This window comes from Micromys minutus (assembly GCF_963924665.1).
Source record: "Micromys minutus genome assembly, chromosome: 30".
Lineage (NCBI taxonomy): Eukaryota > Metazoa > Chordata > Mammalia > Rodentia > Muridae > Micromys > Micromys minutus.
In genome coordinates, this window is record NC_137965.1 from 23,238,499 (window position 1) to 23,256,463 (window position 17,965).

Below are 17,965 nucleotides of genomic sequence, written 5' to 3' on the forward strand. Positions count from 1 at the left end.
CATCTTTATTCTTCTGGCTATTTTCCCAAGTACTTCCATGCTTTAAGCTTTTTCATAATCCTGACTCTCTGCATCCTATACACCATAATTACTTCTCTTCTCACAGGCATATAAAGAAATGGAGGGAGATATTCTGATTTGTCCAGAATTAATCAATAATTCATTTTAAGTTTTCTACTTTGGTTGTGCATGTGTGATGTACCTGTACACTTGCACATGTGTGGTGGGGCAGTTCCTGCATTTTACCTGGGTTCTAGGTATTGCAGGTCCTCAGTTTTCCATACATGCATGGCCAGCACTTTAACCACTGAACCATCTCCCCAGCCCTGAACCAAACATTGGTTACAATTAAGATTTCCTTTTGATGCCTACCAGGGAACCAGGTAGGCTGGCTGTACATCTGCTCTTCTCCCTGTTTTCCTGAATCCAATCCTCAAGTGTCACTCCCAGCTCTGCAGCAGAATGCTTGTGTGCAGACTCCCTGCTCCCTATCCCCATACCTCATAGTTTCTATAGATCTTCCCCTTATAACCTCTTTCCCCCAACTCTTGGCTTTGTTATGACCCCCAATTCCATCAGGCATTCCTTGCTAACCCAACCCCCAGGAGGCACTCCCAATTAACCCAAGAACCATTACTACTGGGGTCTGCACTATTCTTTCCAGTCTCATCTGTAGCTCTGTAGGAAAATAAAAACAACCTGCAAACTCCCATTCCCCTGTGACCCTATTACCAGTGAATCACCATCATCTCTTGTGGAACCTTGCTTCTTCCATCTCATCCCATTATCCCATTATTCCAGCATCCAACATCAGCAGGCATTCATTGGAAACAAACCAGCAGATCAGGCCAGAGGAACAGGTTCACAAAAAATTTCTTACCAAGGAGCACACTCTCCTAAAATCCAGGGAGGACACAGAAACCTAGGAACAAAACATCTACCCAATAGACACAAAACAAGATATCAAAACCTAGACCAATAATCACCCAAATCTCAGATGCCTAGAGACCAGTCTTAAAATACATTCAGTAACAGCCAGAGTAATAAAAGTCCATGGGGGCCCAGCAACACCTACCACAGCAGGTCCTTAATGTTACAATGTAGCTAAAACCCAAGAAAAAGACAGTAAAGGATGCTTATAAAGACCTTAAAGAGTAAATGAATAAATCTCTTTAAAAGTACAGGAAAACACAAATAAATATTGTGGAGAAATGAATTAATCTTTTAAAGAAGTCCAGGAAAGCACACGACACATGGAGGACATGTTCTAGACCTGGAAGTAGAGTCAATGACGAAAAACTCAAACTGAGGAATTCCAGAAGTGAAAAATTTGAGAATCTGAACAGGAACTATAGAAGCAAGTGTCACCAAGGGATTAGAAAACATAAAGATTGTAGGTGCTAGAGATATGATGGGGGAAAAATAGATACAGCCCAAAGAAAATATTAAATCTAAAAACTCTTGACACAAACATCCAGGAAATCTGGGTTAACAATATGGCCACTGAGAGTAATCAAGGACATGAAAATAGAAGGAAATGAGTCAAAGTATCCTTATTTGCAGATTATATGATAATATATATAAGTTATCTGAGAAATTCTACCAGGGAACTCCTACAGCTGATAGACCCTTTAAGCAAGGTAAAAAATTAACTAATAAAACCCAGTAATTCCCTTTATAGAAATAATAAATGGGCTGAGAAAGAAATTAGGGAAACCCCACCTTTCACAGTAGCTTCACATATTACAAAATAATCTGGAGTAAATGTAACCAAACAAAGAAAAAACTTGGACCACAAAACTCCAAATCTTTGAAGACTGAAACTGAAGAGGAGATTGATCAGATGATGAAACAACCCCCCCCCCCTCATGGATTGGTAGGATTAACATAGTGAAAATGGCCATCTTACCAAAAGCAACCTACAGAATTCAAGGCAATCCCCATCAAAATTCTAACACAGTTCTTCATGGTTCTTGGAAGGACAATATGGAAACAGAGAGAGAAAGGGGGAGAAAGAGAGAGCAAGAGAGAGACAGATAGAGATAGAGACATAGAGAGACAGACAGAAAGAAAGGGGAGAGAGAGAGAGAGAGAGAGAGAGAGAGCCAGAGGCAGAGACATTCTCTCTACAGAGGGGAAAGTGGAGGGTGGAGGAGGAGGAAGAAAAGGAGGAGAGAAAATGAGGGAGAGGGCAGTAGCAACTGCTGTGTCATATCTCATTTTACCTTTATCTTATCTGTGCTATGGCAGTGATTCATTTTAAATAATGGGATGAACAGTTATTTTAAATTAACTCAAATATGGAAAACACTATGAAATGTGCACAGACGAGAACACTCTTACACACTCCATCCATATTGGCAATCTTAGGCAAGAACATGTCTCATACCTGTCCAGCGCCTGTGTATCCTGACACGTAACACCCTCTCTTGGTTCATTGTGACTGTGTCTGTAGGGGGAAAGTTAAACAGTATCTAAATATTGCTCTCTATCCAGGAGTGGCCAGGAGTGTACTTTCATGTTTCCTTGGTGTTTTATGAGCCTTACTACACCACTTGTCATATTGTATCTAAATTTTCTATTGCTCTATGCTTTCCTCTGAGGCCTAACAAGGCTTGTCTCATACTTTTATCCCTGGCAACTAACACTTTTCTAGTCCACTGCAAGGATGAGACAAAAAGGAATGGGTATATGTATCAACGTGTGAATCATTGTATATCATGTCTCCAGTGAAAGCCCTAAAAACAAGAGCAGAAGAAACATGGCCATGAGGGTCCCATTCAAGCTCACAGAGGGACCAGTGCATCTCCATGAGGTTGGTAGACCCTCAAATGCAACTTCTTCAAGGTCATTCTTCTTGGTAAAATTGTTCTACAGGATGCTGAGCCTGAGACAGACACTGACACCAAAATTAACTTTTTGGCTGACTCATCTCCTTCCAGCGGGAAGCGGAGGACAGCCTCTGACATCAATCCCTTTAACACTAATTATCAGACCCATACCAGATGAAATTCAAAATAGAGTGGCCAGGTCTGGCCATGTACTTAAACTTTAATAGAAGTTAATTATTCATTGATCAAACTCATTTATACCTAATTAAAGTTTTCCTGCATTAAAAAAAAAAATACAAGCTAACCTGGATTCTGTCCCTTCCCATGAGGGACACCTGGTATGAAGACAAATGGCCAACTGTGCTGTTCCTGCTATATGACAAGCAATTGCCCGTGTGAGACATAATTTGTCTACGTGACTTTATCTTTATGTGATTTCTATTCTATTTCCGAATTTTGGTTAGTTTTGAAGCCCAACGGCTACAGCCTGACAATAAACTGACATAGCTTACTTACCAGAACTGAGATGCCACGATTGAACTTTGGAAGCAACCATCACAGTTCCTGGAGCCGGTTCACTCTGCTCTGCCATAAATAACTGTGGGAAATAATTAGAACCAGAGACTTAGCGCGGAGCTGCCATTTCACGACCCGTCACATTCCATTCTCTCTGAAGGCCTACAGAATGGCAAGGTTGTCTATGGAACAGAATAGTGGCATCCTCTCTCTGGAAAAAGAACACATGTTTATCTTAAAAGGGGGCTCTGTGCACTTCGCCGCTAACAGTGTCACAAGATGCCACTTCCATGAAAAAGAAAAAGGAAAAAAAAAAAACATTCACAGAAGGTTTTCTAATATGGAACTCATCTCAAAGCTGTAGGTTCTGTTTTGGGAATAAAATTTCTCTTCCAAAGGCTTATCTTTGAATCGCTTGCTATCTTGGGAATGGAGTTAACATTGCTACTTCCTAACGTCATACGTTCTCAATCAACACAGCTCTCTGAATGTCATAGAGACCCTATATTTTCAAAGCTAAATGCTAAATAATTTTTTATATTTCTATCAAGTTTTGGAGAACAACAAAGTCTTGTTATATGGCCTGGATGGTGTAGAATTCTCTATGTAGAACAGGCTAGTCTGGTCTAATATACTCCAGTCGATTTCAGGCTCACAACAACACTTCTCTCTCTGCACCCTAACTTCTAGATTTAGAAGTATGTGTTGCCACACTCAGCTATTCCTTTCATTCATGGGATTATTATAGCCTTCAGATCGAAGTTAAAACCCTCATGTCTCTATGGACATAAAGGTTTCCATTGCCTGGATTTATAAAGTAACAGATGCCTAGGTTCTGCAAGTATAGTCAGGTTTTCCTATGATCCGTGAATAATAATTCCTTTACATTTTTGAAAAGGGCGATAGAGAAAGTATTAACTGATCTTACCTCTGGCTGCCAAGTTCTTACACATGTATATATGCAGGTTTAAATTGTTATGATTCTATGTTTATGTTTATCTTTCCATAAAACTAGAAGAATTGCTTTGTTTATCTTCGCACCAAAATTGTTTTTAAAAATTCAGTATAAAATATTTTAATTTTCTTAAGTATATAAAAATTGTGTATTTATTAGAAACCATGGTGAATGGGTTCTGGCTCTTGGAAATAGAAAGCAGCAGAAAGGGGCTCTAAGAGAAAGACCTTGAGCACAAAGACCATTTACACGAGGAGGCAACAAGCATTTTCACAAGGGGGAGGGGATAGTGAATTCAAGATCATCCAGTAAGATACCTTGCACAGCACTTTGACTCTCCTCTGGTACTGGCGTTGCTGAGTATTTGGACGATGGAATTTGGCTCCTCAAGGCTTAGGTGTAACAAAGTCATTGTCTGAGTCTACAGAAGTCAGAGGCTGTACACTTGAGACAGTGGAAGGTTTCTTGGCACACAGGGCTCACTGGCTACCTCCTGGGCCAGTTTCAAACTCTTCTATTCCATCCATGCCTCTGGTATGACAGGCACGAAGCTTCTGCTCAAATTTGTCTATTGTAGCCTTTCCCTCAGGCTTTGTCCTGCCCATAACTGACAAAAAAAAAAAAAAAAAAAAAAAAATCACTGAAGACCGACTCATCTAACAACTTTTTGCCAAAGCAATCAAAGCTGCCCAGTATCTTATGGAGACCTTGCTCTGTGAGGGGCAGCTAGGACACACAGTAGGTCAGATCCCAGTACTGACGCTCAGTTTGGGCTGTGTGAAACTGCTGACACAACTTTTCAACCAAGCTCTCGGTCTGTTTGTCCCTGGTGATGTAGGAGAGGAGCTGCATCATGATGGTGTGGAAGGGCTCCTCCTCCGCTCCGCCCTCTGGGTCTGACAGGCGACTGATGATATCAGAGAGGAGATTATACACTGCCTTGCCCTTGTGGGAAAAGCTCATTGAAGCAATTCTCGGCCAGGGCAGCCATCAGAGGTACAGGGTCGGTGAGCAGCACGGCCATCTCGCTCACTTGCCCTTTACCATGTCCTTCAGGATCAGGTGCGTCATCACCAGCCCCGCTGTCCTCCCTACCTAGGCAGGCAAACAGATGAGGAGTCCAGGGATCCACCAGGTTAGGGAAGCGAATAGCCAGATCCCCAGTGGCAACCATGAGGTTAGACCGCACAGTGGGGAATGAAGACTTCTCAAGTATGGTGAATAGAAGACGGAGCCCGGAGTCACAGAAAGGGGCACTGATCATGTAGAGCTTGCCCAGGGCCAGCGAAGCAGCTGCAGAGAGCTCTGGGTTGCTGTATAAGCCAGGATTGTTGCAGACTTTAAGTATCCAACAGCTCCTTCTCAGAGATGCTACAGATGAGCTGAGCCTGTGTTCTCAGCAGTGGCCCCCACCAGCCCCGTTCTTCCTCCATTGTTGTTTCAGAGCTTGTAAGTCTTCTTGGGGCCCTGGTCCTGTGTTCCTGCTCCTCTCGAAGAACTTGCTGCGCCAGCCCAGCTCTCCACTCACTCCCTGTTCCAAATGGACCAGCAGCTGAAGAGCCACATCCCCAGCCAGGGAGAGCAGGTTCATCAGCAGGAATGTGGGGTCCGCTTCAGTGGCATTCTTCCCAAGCTTCTCCAAGGCTTGCTTTGCACAGCCTTGCAACATCTGGGCACAGATCACTTCAGGGCCCTCTGCCAATGGGAAGGCTTCATCCTGTCCGAGATGTTGGCCATGGCAATGCACACCTGCTGGGCCAGCCTGTAGTCCTGTGGAAACTTCTCATCCAGCCCAACCCTCACCAGGGTGTCTGAGTTGCTTCCTACAGTTCCTGGTTTACCTCCTGCTGAGAAGCATGACCGAGGAGAGGATGGGACCTTCTGGGTTGCCCGTTCCCGTAGCAGTTGGATCACTGCTGGCTTTATCTCATCCTTCTGTACAAACTCAAAGAATTTCTTCAAGACACTGAATGATCCTGACAGAGGCATCCACTAACAACAACCAGAGGTTCTCAATCAAATCTGCACCGTGGCTCTATCCGAGTCCCTTTCTGGTTGAGGTATAGTTGGCATAAAGCACAGCTTCCTAGACACCAGGCTTCTTAGCCCAGATGAGAGGCAGCATTTAGTGTACCCCAAACAGGGTATGGGGTGCCCCAAATTGTAATTGCATCACAAAGAACTCAGTCAACTCCTGCACCGCTGTAGTTGTGTTCCCATACATCGTTTTGCTGATGATGCTGATGGCTTTTGTGATCTTCTGGGAGAATCTGTAGGCATCCTGAAGGTACTATACCAGCACCTCCTGCTTCACCAGCTCACCTTTCCTCTGAGATCCCTCAACTCAGTGGGCACACTGGGAGAGTCTTTATGGTCAGTTATCCCTGGTTCTGTGTCCCCATGAGACTCCTGTGTAGAAGCTGCAGGGCCTTTTGAAGATGATTTTAAGATATTCAGGAAGCAGTTCTCCTCTGACTCCGTGTAACTGGAGGGTTCAGACTCCTGGAAGGGATTGGTTGCTTCCTGAGTGAGAATAATAAATAACGTGTTGTAACTAGTTTGGCAAGCAGTTGGTGGATGCATCCTTTCACCTCCTCTGAAGTCTCTGTGTCAGCAATTGGTTGATCTACCTCTTCTTGGGGAAGCTTCAGAAGCTGCTGCAGGGTAGACTTCAATTCTGGCAACATGGCTTCCCACTCCTCCTCTGGGTCTAGTGCTGCAGGTGCAGCTGCGGTTCCCCCCCTTTGAGCTCTCATCTCTTGTACTTTCTGAATCTCCTTCTGCAGTGGTCCACCAAGATCAGTATCACCACGCTTGAAGGAAAAGGGGTTGTTGGCTAGAAAGCTGGCCAGCAGCTGAATGGCGTTTTCTTGTCTGCCAGACATCCCATTGCTAAGGCCACCACTGCCTGGAAATGGGTCAGGGGGAGCGCCTTCAGCTGGACAATACAGGTAAAGAGCTGCAAACCATGGCTGTGAACAAAGTGATTCACATCATGGTCATGAGCTTGCAAGCTGTCCAAGAACTGATCTCTGGTTTCTCAAGCTGATTCTTCTAGCTGGTCACCATTTAGAACCTGCAGTTCCATCTCGGTCATAGCTGCTAACACAGCATTGCGCATCATATAATTCTCTCCATCCAGATGATCTAGCAAAATGCACATGCTGGACATCAGGACAGTTGGGGTTTGCTCTGCTAGCTCAGTGAGGAAAGCAGCAAAGCCCTTGACCCCTGTTATGCCTCAACTCAGTTCCACTATTCTTTTCATTCCGTAATCCGTTGCCCACGGACTCACAACTGCCACTAGTACAGAAGGCAGGTGCTCAAAGTACTACATCTGGATGGTCTTCACTGTCACGCTGAGCATATGGTTCTAGCAGACCAAGGCCACCCCGAGCAGGTACAGGTATGTGTGCTCTGGCCTCCTTGGTGGGGCAGTTCTTCTGGTGACTAATGGTGGGATTCTCCAAAAGGTGGTAGTGACAGCCAGTAACCAAACTGACAAATTCTTCTTCAGTGACTGAGTAGTTTCATAGGTGACGAATGTCCAGCTAAAGCAGCTGCGTTAAAAGCTAAAGAACTGGTTGCCCCTCTTTCTCCCAGACAAAGGCAAAGGCTGCTTTGGCCCGGGATTTCTTACCCTTCCCACCAACGTCCAGGTCAATGAGGCTAGTCCAGCTGGTCATATTCTCAAAGGAGTCCAAGAGGCATAGCAGGGCATAGCAGTTCATTCTGAGGGCATTTAGGTGGGCACTTTTATCTAATCCACTCAAAGCTGCATCATCCAAGATAGATGACAGTTCCCAGGAGTGGCAGGATACCACTTTCATCATGAATTCCAGGGTGTCTTCCTTGAGGCCAGACTCTATACTTTGAAAGTGATGTAAAATGGTGTAGATTATATCAAAGTGCTCCAGTATACCGAGGGGTCCCTGAGCTCGGAAGGCAGACTGAAATGCTCTCAGCTGGATGAAAGATGCTTGATGGGCAACACCTCCTGATCAACATACTGACTCCCGCCTCCACTTTTCAGCAACTCCTCTGGAGAAAAGGGCAGGTGGAATTCAAAGTTGTGGGGGAGACTTCTTTCTCCCATTGGTTCACCTCGACACCTAAACACCCCTCACCCTCTGCTTTTTCAACCAGAGACACACACCCCCCACTGAAAAAGAAGGAAGAAAACACTAGGGTACAATATGTGCCAAACAGCAAGATGTACTTGGGGTCAGATGTCACACTCACAGAGCCGGCAGCTCCCTTCAATTTTTTTTTTAATATAAAGTAATGTGGCAAGTGGGTAGATTGTGGATGGATGAACAGACAGAGGCATGAAACCGCAGAGTAGATGTATAGGTAGATGGGTGGATATGTGGATAGATGTGAAACCATGAGAGAATGAATGTGTGAATCGATGTAAATAATAGGTGAGTGGATGGACAGACAGATGGATGAACAGGCAATGGATGAGAGGATTTGCAGGATAGGCCAGTGGGTGGGTTGAATGGGCGAATAGATTGACATACAATTAAGTAAAGGGATGAGTGGGTGAATAGATGATGGTTGGACAGATCAGTGCACAGATGGGTCAGCTGATGGGTAGATGGCTAGAAAGTGAAATGGGTGGCCAAATGCATGGATGAATGGACGGATGGTAAAGGCAGGAATGGATGGGTGAATGGGTGAATGAATACGTGAATGAAGAGATAGTTAAATGTATCTGTGGATGGATGAATGGGGGGAAAGGTGGGTGAATGAGTGGGTGGATGCTGCCTGAATATGTCTGTATGTTGTTCAACAGAAACATTTGACAATCCACACTTATTCCCTCTCTTCAGACAAGTTTTAACCTTTTAAAGGGTCCTGATTTGTGTGTTAAGATAAAGGTTTTAGGAGGCCTAAGAAACCCTGAATTGTTTGAACTGTTTGGCTGGAGGAGGCATGTAGCCACAGTGAACTTAAAATCTATAGACACTGGATGTCTAAGGGTTCGGAACACGAGCAGAATCATCACAGTTTTAACATTGGGTATCCAAACACTCACTACATCGGCCACAGGAGGGAATAGCGTTAGTGGTCTTTCAAATGTGACTCACACAGATCTGCTCTAAGGGCCAGCAGAGGAAAATGTGGGTCACACCACACTGCTGGGCAGCCTGCCTCTGGATCTGAATGGTTCTCCCCAAGCCTGCTGCATCAGCTTAATACCTTTCTACACAATTACTTCTTCCCACAGGCCTCAAGGAAAAACGCCAATAAATAAGTAAACAGAGTTTCCACATTGACTTTGGTGCGGGTCCCAGCACCTCTTATTTTACCATCATCTTACTTTAAATCTCTTTACACCAGGGTTTTAAAATAAAAACAAGAAACAAAGCACAAATTGGAAGCTGCTGCGCACACCGAGAGATTTTTATTCTTGTGAAAGATATGAAACCTAATTCTGAGAGGTTACAACCTATGTCCCGCCAATGATGCTGTTGTGGATACCATTAGTTAAAAAAGCAGTAGTTTGTTTTCAGACTTATGTAATTAGAGGGTTGGGAGGAAGGCTCCACAGTGGAGAGTACCTGTGCTCTTCCAGAGGACCCATGTTCATTTCCCAGCACCCATTTCAGAAAGCGCACACGTGCCTGCAACTAACACTTCTGGCCTCTGCACATACAAGAGGCACCCACTAAGACAGATTTTGTTGTTGTTAAGGAATGATAGCATTTATTCTTACTGATATGGTAAATAAATAAAGGGGAAAATTTTCCTTTGTTAGATATCCATGGTCTTTTTATGTTCATGTATTAATGGTATACATGCATGCACACACATACACACATATAAGCACATATATAACACACATACACACACATGCATACATGAACATATATACATATAACATACATACACACACATATATATATACATACTCATTTACACACATTCATGCGCATACACACACACACACCATAGTGCACACATGGAAGTCAGAGAATTGCTTGTAAAGTTGGTTCCCTCTCCTGCCATATGAAACCTGGGGATGACTCAGGTCATTGGGGGTCACCAGAAAGTGTCATTTCCAGCTGGCAATTTCGTTTCTTAAATGAGAGACACATGCTGATAATGAGCACAGCTGCACACCATCACGGGGAGTGGCAATCGGTGCCCAGTTTCCAAAGGAAAGGCAGATAATCAGCTACTACCGCAGACATGTCTCCCAGCTCACCAGTCACATCTCTCCATCAGTGGATTAGCACCAGCTGCTGCAGATCCCACAAGTGCATCTCACCCACAGGAGCTCAGGGGCACAGGGATGCCCATACTACATGAACAAGGTGCACATCGCCCCAGCGTGGGGCACCGACTCTTAGCGAGATGGTTTTTGTTGTCATTTAAATTCACCGAGAGCTAAAAGTTAACTTCTTGGAAATTTAAATAATTCAAATAGAAACACGTACACACTCTAAGCTCAGGTCCAACCCTTGGGCAAATTTGAGAGTTCGCAGAAAGCATGCAAAGCTCTGTGCAGATGGAAGAGGTTGCTAGGCACCCTTCCCTCCACCAAAACGTGCAATCAAGAATGTGCATGCTGTGGCTACTTCTCCACTGAGATGGAGCACCTTAGAAGGTGCTGGACGTTGTTGACTCTAACAACACAAGCATCTCTAGCTTCAGAGATGTGAGACGTTGAATCCATTTTTGCTAGCCATGAAAACTGCAGTTGGACAGATTCATACATGAGCTCCTTTTATTCTATTCTCATTTTCTGGTTTTAAACAAATCCAGGCCCAGAATATCCTCCCTGTGGTAGCCTGAGCCAGGAAATGTATGGGCAGCGGTCACCTCCGAAACAGGCTTTTAAGGAACAGATTCCACCTACACCGAGGCTGCGGTGGAGAGGGTGGAAAGAAAAAATCATGAAGGGTTTCATAGGCACAGTCATGTCTCCTGAACAGCAAGAGGCAACCCTACTATAAATGCACTGTCTGCCTCCTTATTCCAGGTCACCAAGTTCCACAAAGGGAAAAGGGTCAAGGCAGAAAATAACACCGCTGTGTCTTTTAAAAGCAAGCTAGAAAGATGTCTAAGTTGCTCAAGTGCTTGCCCCATATGCATGAGGAACTAAATTCCATCCCCAGGACCCATATAAAAAGACAGAAGTCCTGATCCATGCTTATAACCCAGTTCTAGGGTAGGGCCTGGGGGCTGGGCAAAGCAGAGAATGGTAGATCTCTAAGATTACTAGACAGCCAGCCTCACAGGACAACACACCTCTGATTCTAATAAAAGCCCCACTTCAAAACACAAGGTGGAAAATGTCTGAGCAAAGATATCTAAACTTGATCTCTGGCCTCCATATTCTCTCTCTCTCTCTCTCTCTCTCTCTCTCTCTCTCTCTCTCTCTCTCTCTCTCTCGCTCCCTCCCTCCCTCCCTCTCTCCCTCCTTTCCTCCCTCTCTCTTTTCTTTCTCCCTTCCTGTATTTTTAAGGGCTACTCACAGCCACCTTCCTTCTATGCCATCCACCTACCATAATCTTCACCTAAAGTGCTCTCTCATCAATCTAGAGTCTCGGCTTCAAAGTCTAGCACCCATGTTGCTTCCTCACAAAGCCTTCCTGTGAGCTTCTAGAATACAGCATGTGTTCACCTTCTAATCTACACACACTTGCCTCCAAAGACTTGCTGTGAGCAAGGTGTGTGTGAGAAGAGCCTCCGTTTTTCTTCCCCTGTTTACTTCCCTGTATCTTCTCACATAAGAAAGATAAAAAGAATTAGTGGCCCAATAAGGAAGTGTGTTTCCTTCCTGGGGAAGACGGGAGGGGTAGCAGGACCACATTGATCCTGTACTCCGAGGGTTGGCTAACAGCTGCTGTGACTGAGAAGCCACTCTGTACCAAGTAAACATGGATGGTAATGAGCTATGCTGCTTTTCTGGGTGACATCAGAAAGGCATTGCTCGAAGCTGTCTTGTATGTCCTAATGCGGAATACAAACATGATCCTCTACAGAGTCCCGAGTAGCATTTAAAGAATCCACATCCCCATCTCTCCCTTAGTTATCGGAAAATAGACCTCGATGTTCTTTCCTTTCTGGTTCTGTCTGTTAGGCTATGAAGACAGAGGAGATGAGGTCAGCTAAGCAAATGGCTAGTTTTAGAAAATAATTTATTGTTTCATTTTTATACTCCATTTTAACTAATGTGTGAATGTGGATGTTCTTGTTCAGTTCAGTGGTTTCCCTTTTAAGGGATGATTTTATATCCCAATTAAAGCAGGCTGCCCATTCTTGGTTTTTGGTTTGTAGCATTGGCAAAGGCTTTAGTTAAACATGCAAAATAAAGCAATTTAGAAATAATAAATGTTCACCATTGAAAGAAACATAAAGTAAACTCATTTTTAGGCTTTCCTATTTTTTTTAACTCTTGCAAGTTGAATTAACACACTGATCAAACATAAAACCTGCTGGAATATCACACATCTATGTGTTTTTTGTTGTTGTTATTGTTTTGGGTTTTTTGTTTATTTGGGGATTTTTGGTTAGTTTTGTAGATTTTTCCTGTTTTTTGTTTGTTTTTGTTGTTGTTGTTGTTTTTGTCTTCAAGTGTTTCTTTTATCCTTAGATTAGATGCAGAAGGAATGTCCAGAGAATCAAACTTAACAAAATAAAATGCCTTTAGAGGTCTAAGAGCAAAGAAAATGCAAACTGAATGTCAAAAAGCAACATGTTTCCAAACCAAACAAAGTGGGTACATAAACCACACATTTTTATTCTAGACAGGGTGGAGGGGAAGGGAGAGGAGGAGTTATAATTTACCAAATGGGATCTTTAAACAACCAGACCAGAATAAAGAGGTGGACCATTGACCAAACCATGCAAATCTGAGAAAGTCTTGAAAAGATCTCCCAAAAATCCAACTGAGGGGCTAACATCAGACAGCTGGAACTTAATGAGCCCATGCTGATACCTCTCTTCCCATCAAGTTTTCCTCCCATGAAAAGTGGGTCATTCCTGGAACCCAACATTAGCTCCCACTACTGTACACACACACACACACACACACACACACACACACACACACACACACACCCCACAGGTCAAAATAGGTAAGAGATTGTACAGCCAAATCTGAGTGTCCATGGCTCAGGATCACAGATTTGGGTTCCCCGAATTATCTGTTCCAATGTGGTGACAGATAAATGAAGTTTTTCACAGTAATAGAACAAAGAACATTGCAGGTCAGGACACCTTTTAAGAAGTTGGACTGAAATTATTAAGTAGGCGGGTCCAGCAACACAATGGAAACTTTGTCTGACTCAGGCATTTGTGGCCTTTTGATTGGTGGGTACCAAATATCTGGACACTCCAAAGAATTTATTTACCTAATTCCTTTACCTAAAGATGTTATGCCAGATAAAACAACAGAAGAGTACTGTGATAAAGATGACTCAAGATAATCTGGCTCTGGAATTTAGATTTCCCAAGTCAATCAGCCCTGTAGAAGGCTCAATGGAAGATGTAGCTTCTTTCTGGGAATTTTGGTTCCCAAAGTACAACAGGTACTTCTCAACAGGCACGGGTGTCATATTTCAGAGAAACAACCTGTGGACAAACAGCAGGCTGCATTCTCCACGCTGTGGGTCTGGCTAGAGGGTTCTGTATGCATATTAGCTGTGAAAACTCCCAAAGCACTCTATAGTCAAGAAAGACCATTATCTTCATTTTAAAACAGCAACTTCCTAGTGTACTTGACTATTTAACGGTATTGTTAAAGACGGAGGAGGAGGAGGAGGAAGTGGAGGAGAGGGAGGAAGAGGAGGAGGAGGAAGAGGAAGAAGGAGGAGAAAAAAGGAGGAGGAGAAGGGGAAGGAGGAGAAGAAAAGGGGGGAAAGGATATCAAAACTGAAAATGAACCAGAATTCTCTGGGCCATACCGGATCCTGCCACTAGAAAACCTCAGTGTAGTGGGTGCTAGTGACTGAGCCCCACGGAGTTTTCACAGAGCAGACAGGAGTGCAAGAGTCTCTAGAACGCTAGCTAAAGCAAAGGGTTTCCAGGATTAGATTAAGTCAGAAGTCCAATGGGCCACCGCCTAGGATACTGACATCGCCTTATCGAGGTCAGGTGGTCTTGTGCGCATGTCTATGGACTGTCTTGATTGCTCAGTCACTGATGAGAAGACTCAGACCACAGTGGGCGGTGCCATCTCCTGAAGGACTGATTACGAAAAGTGACTTAGAAGAAAGGGGTTTTGTTTGCTTTTAGTTTATAGTTCCGGGTACTCGTTTACCATAGCAGGGAACTCAAAGCAAGAACTTGCGGCAGCTTCTCAGACCACATCCAGAGTCAAGAGTAGAGAAAAGTGATTGCATGCTCGCTCACCTGTGGTGTTCAGCTGTCACGCTACACTGGTACGACCCAGGATCCTGCAGGCCTGGGTCTGCTCACCAGTGATTAAGTAATCCAATCCCCGCGGGAATGGCGCCGCCCACTGTGGGCTGGGTCTTCTCCGCAGTGATTGGGCAATCAAGACAGTCCACCGATGTGTGCGCAAGGCCACCTGATCTCGATAAGGCAATTTCACGAGGAGGAGACTTTCTTCCCACGTGATTCCAGGCTATCTCACGTTGACAGTTAAACCCAGCCATCGCAGATGAGAAATGGTGTGTTGACGGAAGAAAGCAGAGGCGAAGCATAAATGATGACAATGACATTTGCAGAGCAAATGGTGACAGGGAAAACAAAATGGGCTTTAGAACCATCACCAGTCTTGAGAACTGTATTACTTTAATTACATCAGCTGACTCCGGATAGATGAGCTATCTTATCTTACTATTTCCTACTAAATTAGCAAGAACTACACATTTAGGATAATTACCATAATTGGCAATTCTTTCAGTTTTGAAAAGATGTTTCCTATTTCTATTTTCTGATCTTCTGGAGCCTTCCCAGGTCTCTATTTTGGACACCAAATACAAGTTCCTGAGTTCCATCGGCTCCCTTGCTGAGTCTAACACCATCTGGAACCACTAATTTTATTTTGTCTCAATTACCCATGTTTGACTTCTTACCTGAATCACACTGGCGGCTATTTTTAAGCCTTCATTGTTTTCTAATTTCTACGACACATTTTCTGCTTTCTCCTGCTCTTTAATACAATTGAGAAAGACGCAAAGACTGGCTCTGAGATGTGTGGCTTGGTGAAGGCTCCATTTAACAACTCAGGGAACCCTAGGTCAAAGGGAAGCTTTTCACTTGTTTGATTTCCTATACTTGGTTTAAAGCCTTTTGGGAGATTTCTTGGAAGAAAACTTTCATTTTCAATCAACAGTGGAGTGATTCAATCTGCTCCGAGAGATATTTAATAAAACAGTCATAAATCATTATTACAGAAATGAATGAGGCACAGATGAGTCTGGGGTGGGGAAGACAGATAGGAGACGACTTTATTGACTGAGGAGTGGGTTCTCTCCGCAACAACCCAGAGACTCTCCATTGCCTTGTAATGATCTTAGGTTCTGTATACTCCCAGGTATATATGGTACCTGCCCCAGTGTTAATTACCCTGTCTTCTTATAATTGCACTATGATTATTTAAGGGAATGTCTTAGAAAATAAAATCTAAAGTATTTAAAGATAGACTCATATCATATAGGCCACATGCTCTCTATCAGAAAATGAAATTATATGTGTGTGTGTGTGTTACATGTAGTATAATTCACAAATGCTTAATATACAAATATACACATCGATGAGTGTCTGTTGAAAGAATGAAGGGTAAATAAACCAGATGGGATGGAATACAAACAATTGATATGTCTTGATAAAATTCAATATGTTATATACTTTTCTGTAGGTTTGAAATTATTTCCACCCAAAGCATTACAGTAAAATGAAACATTTTTTACAACAAAATTGGTGTCATGGACCATTTGGAATAATAAAAGAAACGGAGGAACTCTTTGGAAGAAAAATCCATAAACTCTATTAAACACAAGTAAATTTAAAGGTATATGTTTGTGTGGATGTTTGCCATCAGCTCCGTGTTTAATAACTTCTCATTCAAAACAAAAACCTGTGAGAGCAAAAGCCTGCAGCAGGATATTAATACTCTAAATAAAAACCATCAGATTGGGAGGGTTACCTGGTCAGGGGAGTTCTGCCACAGGCACACATTGTACATGTGACAAAGTTCCAGCTCTGATGGTGATGGACCACTGATAATCAGAGTAGAAAATGCCTTTCTAAGAGCTGGCCATGGTCCAAGGTGCTCAGATAAGCTGCTAGCATCCCTGAGCCCTCTGGTCTCAGGGGAGGCTGTGAGATCTGCCCTTGCCTATGTCACCACACCCATGTACATACATATCCAAAGGGTAGGAGTGGATGAAGTGACAGGTAGAGTTGTCTTTCTACCTTGCCATTTCTCTTGGGCATGGCAAAATTGCTCCTGAGGACCACACCCACTGAAGGTGTGAAAAGAAAATTCAGGTAGCTGCAAGTTGTGTAGAGCTTTCAAGAAGATGAAGGTTTGATGAAGTCTAGCTCAGGACTGAGCTACACTCAGAATGCTCATACTAGGGTGCCTCTGTCCTTTGTCTCCTGTCTTCTTCCCCCAATCACAGTAACTACCTAATCTTCTCTCTCCACGGTTATGATATTATTTACTCTGTTCTCCTGGCTAAAATGGGAAAAAGGAAACAAACTTCACTCATAACTTGCGTGCTTAAAAATAAAGTTACACTGGTTGATTTCATCAAAGCTTTTAGGGCAGTTGATGGTTAAGAGTTTGACATTTCAACAGATGGTTCTGGGAAAGGTGAGTTTCCACCTGCCGTGAGTGATACTGGCCTCAAGCCACACACAGTAGTTGATTCAAAATCAAACAATGGTCAAACTGTAATAACTAAAGCCATAAAACTATCACAAGAAAGATGTTGGCTAAAATAAATGATTACTAAAATGTTCAATGTCACACAAGCATATTGAGGGATGGTTTTTTTTAGTTCAAATGGCCGTTGAACTAAAAGCATGCAGAAGAATTTAAATCGATCCTTTCTATTCTCCTTGTACAAAGCTCAAGTGCAAGTGGATCAAAGACCTCCACATAAAACCAGGTATACTGAAACTATTACAAGAGAAAGTGAGGAAGAGCTTAGAACACATGGGCACTGGGGGAAATTTCTTGAACAGAACACCAATGGCTTATGCTTTAAGATCAAGAATCAACAAATAGGACATCATGAAATTGCAAAGTTTCTGAAAGGCTAAGGATGCTATCAAGAAGACAAAATGACAGCCAACATATTGGGAAATGATCTTTATCAATCCTACATCTGATAGAGGGCTAATATCCAATTTTACAAAGAACTCAAGAAAGTAGACTCTAGAGAATCAAACAATCGTATTAAAAATGGGGTACAGAGCAAAACAAAGTATTCTCAACTGAGGAATACCAAATGGCTGAGAAGCACCTAATGAAATGCTTAACATCCTTAGTCATCAGTGAAATGCAAATCAAAACAACCCTGAGATTCCACCTCACACCAGTCAGAATGGCTAAGATCAAAACCTCAGATGACAGCAGACACTGGCAAGGATGTGGAGAAACAGGAACACTCCCCCACTGTTGGTGGAGTTGTAAGCTGGTACAACTTCTCTGGAAATCAGTCTGGTGGTT

General features: G+C 43.3%; 1 pseudogene across 1 annotated transcript; it reads right to left on the reverse strand.

Moving 5' to 3' along the window:
• Window positions 1–4,781: 4,781 nt before the first annotated feature.
• LOC308439823 (condensin complex subunit 1-like) lies at window positions 4,782–8,398 on the reverse strand (annotated as a pseudogene). The gene has a single exon. The product of its transcript is annotated as a condensin complex subunit 1-like (transcript).
• Window positions 8,399–17,965: the final 9,567 nt, after the last annotated feature.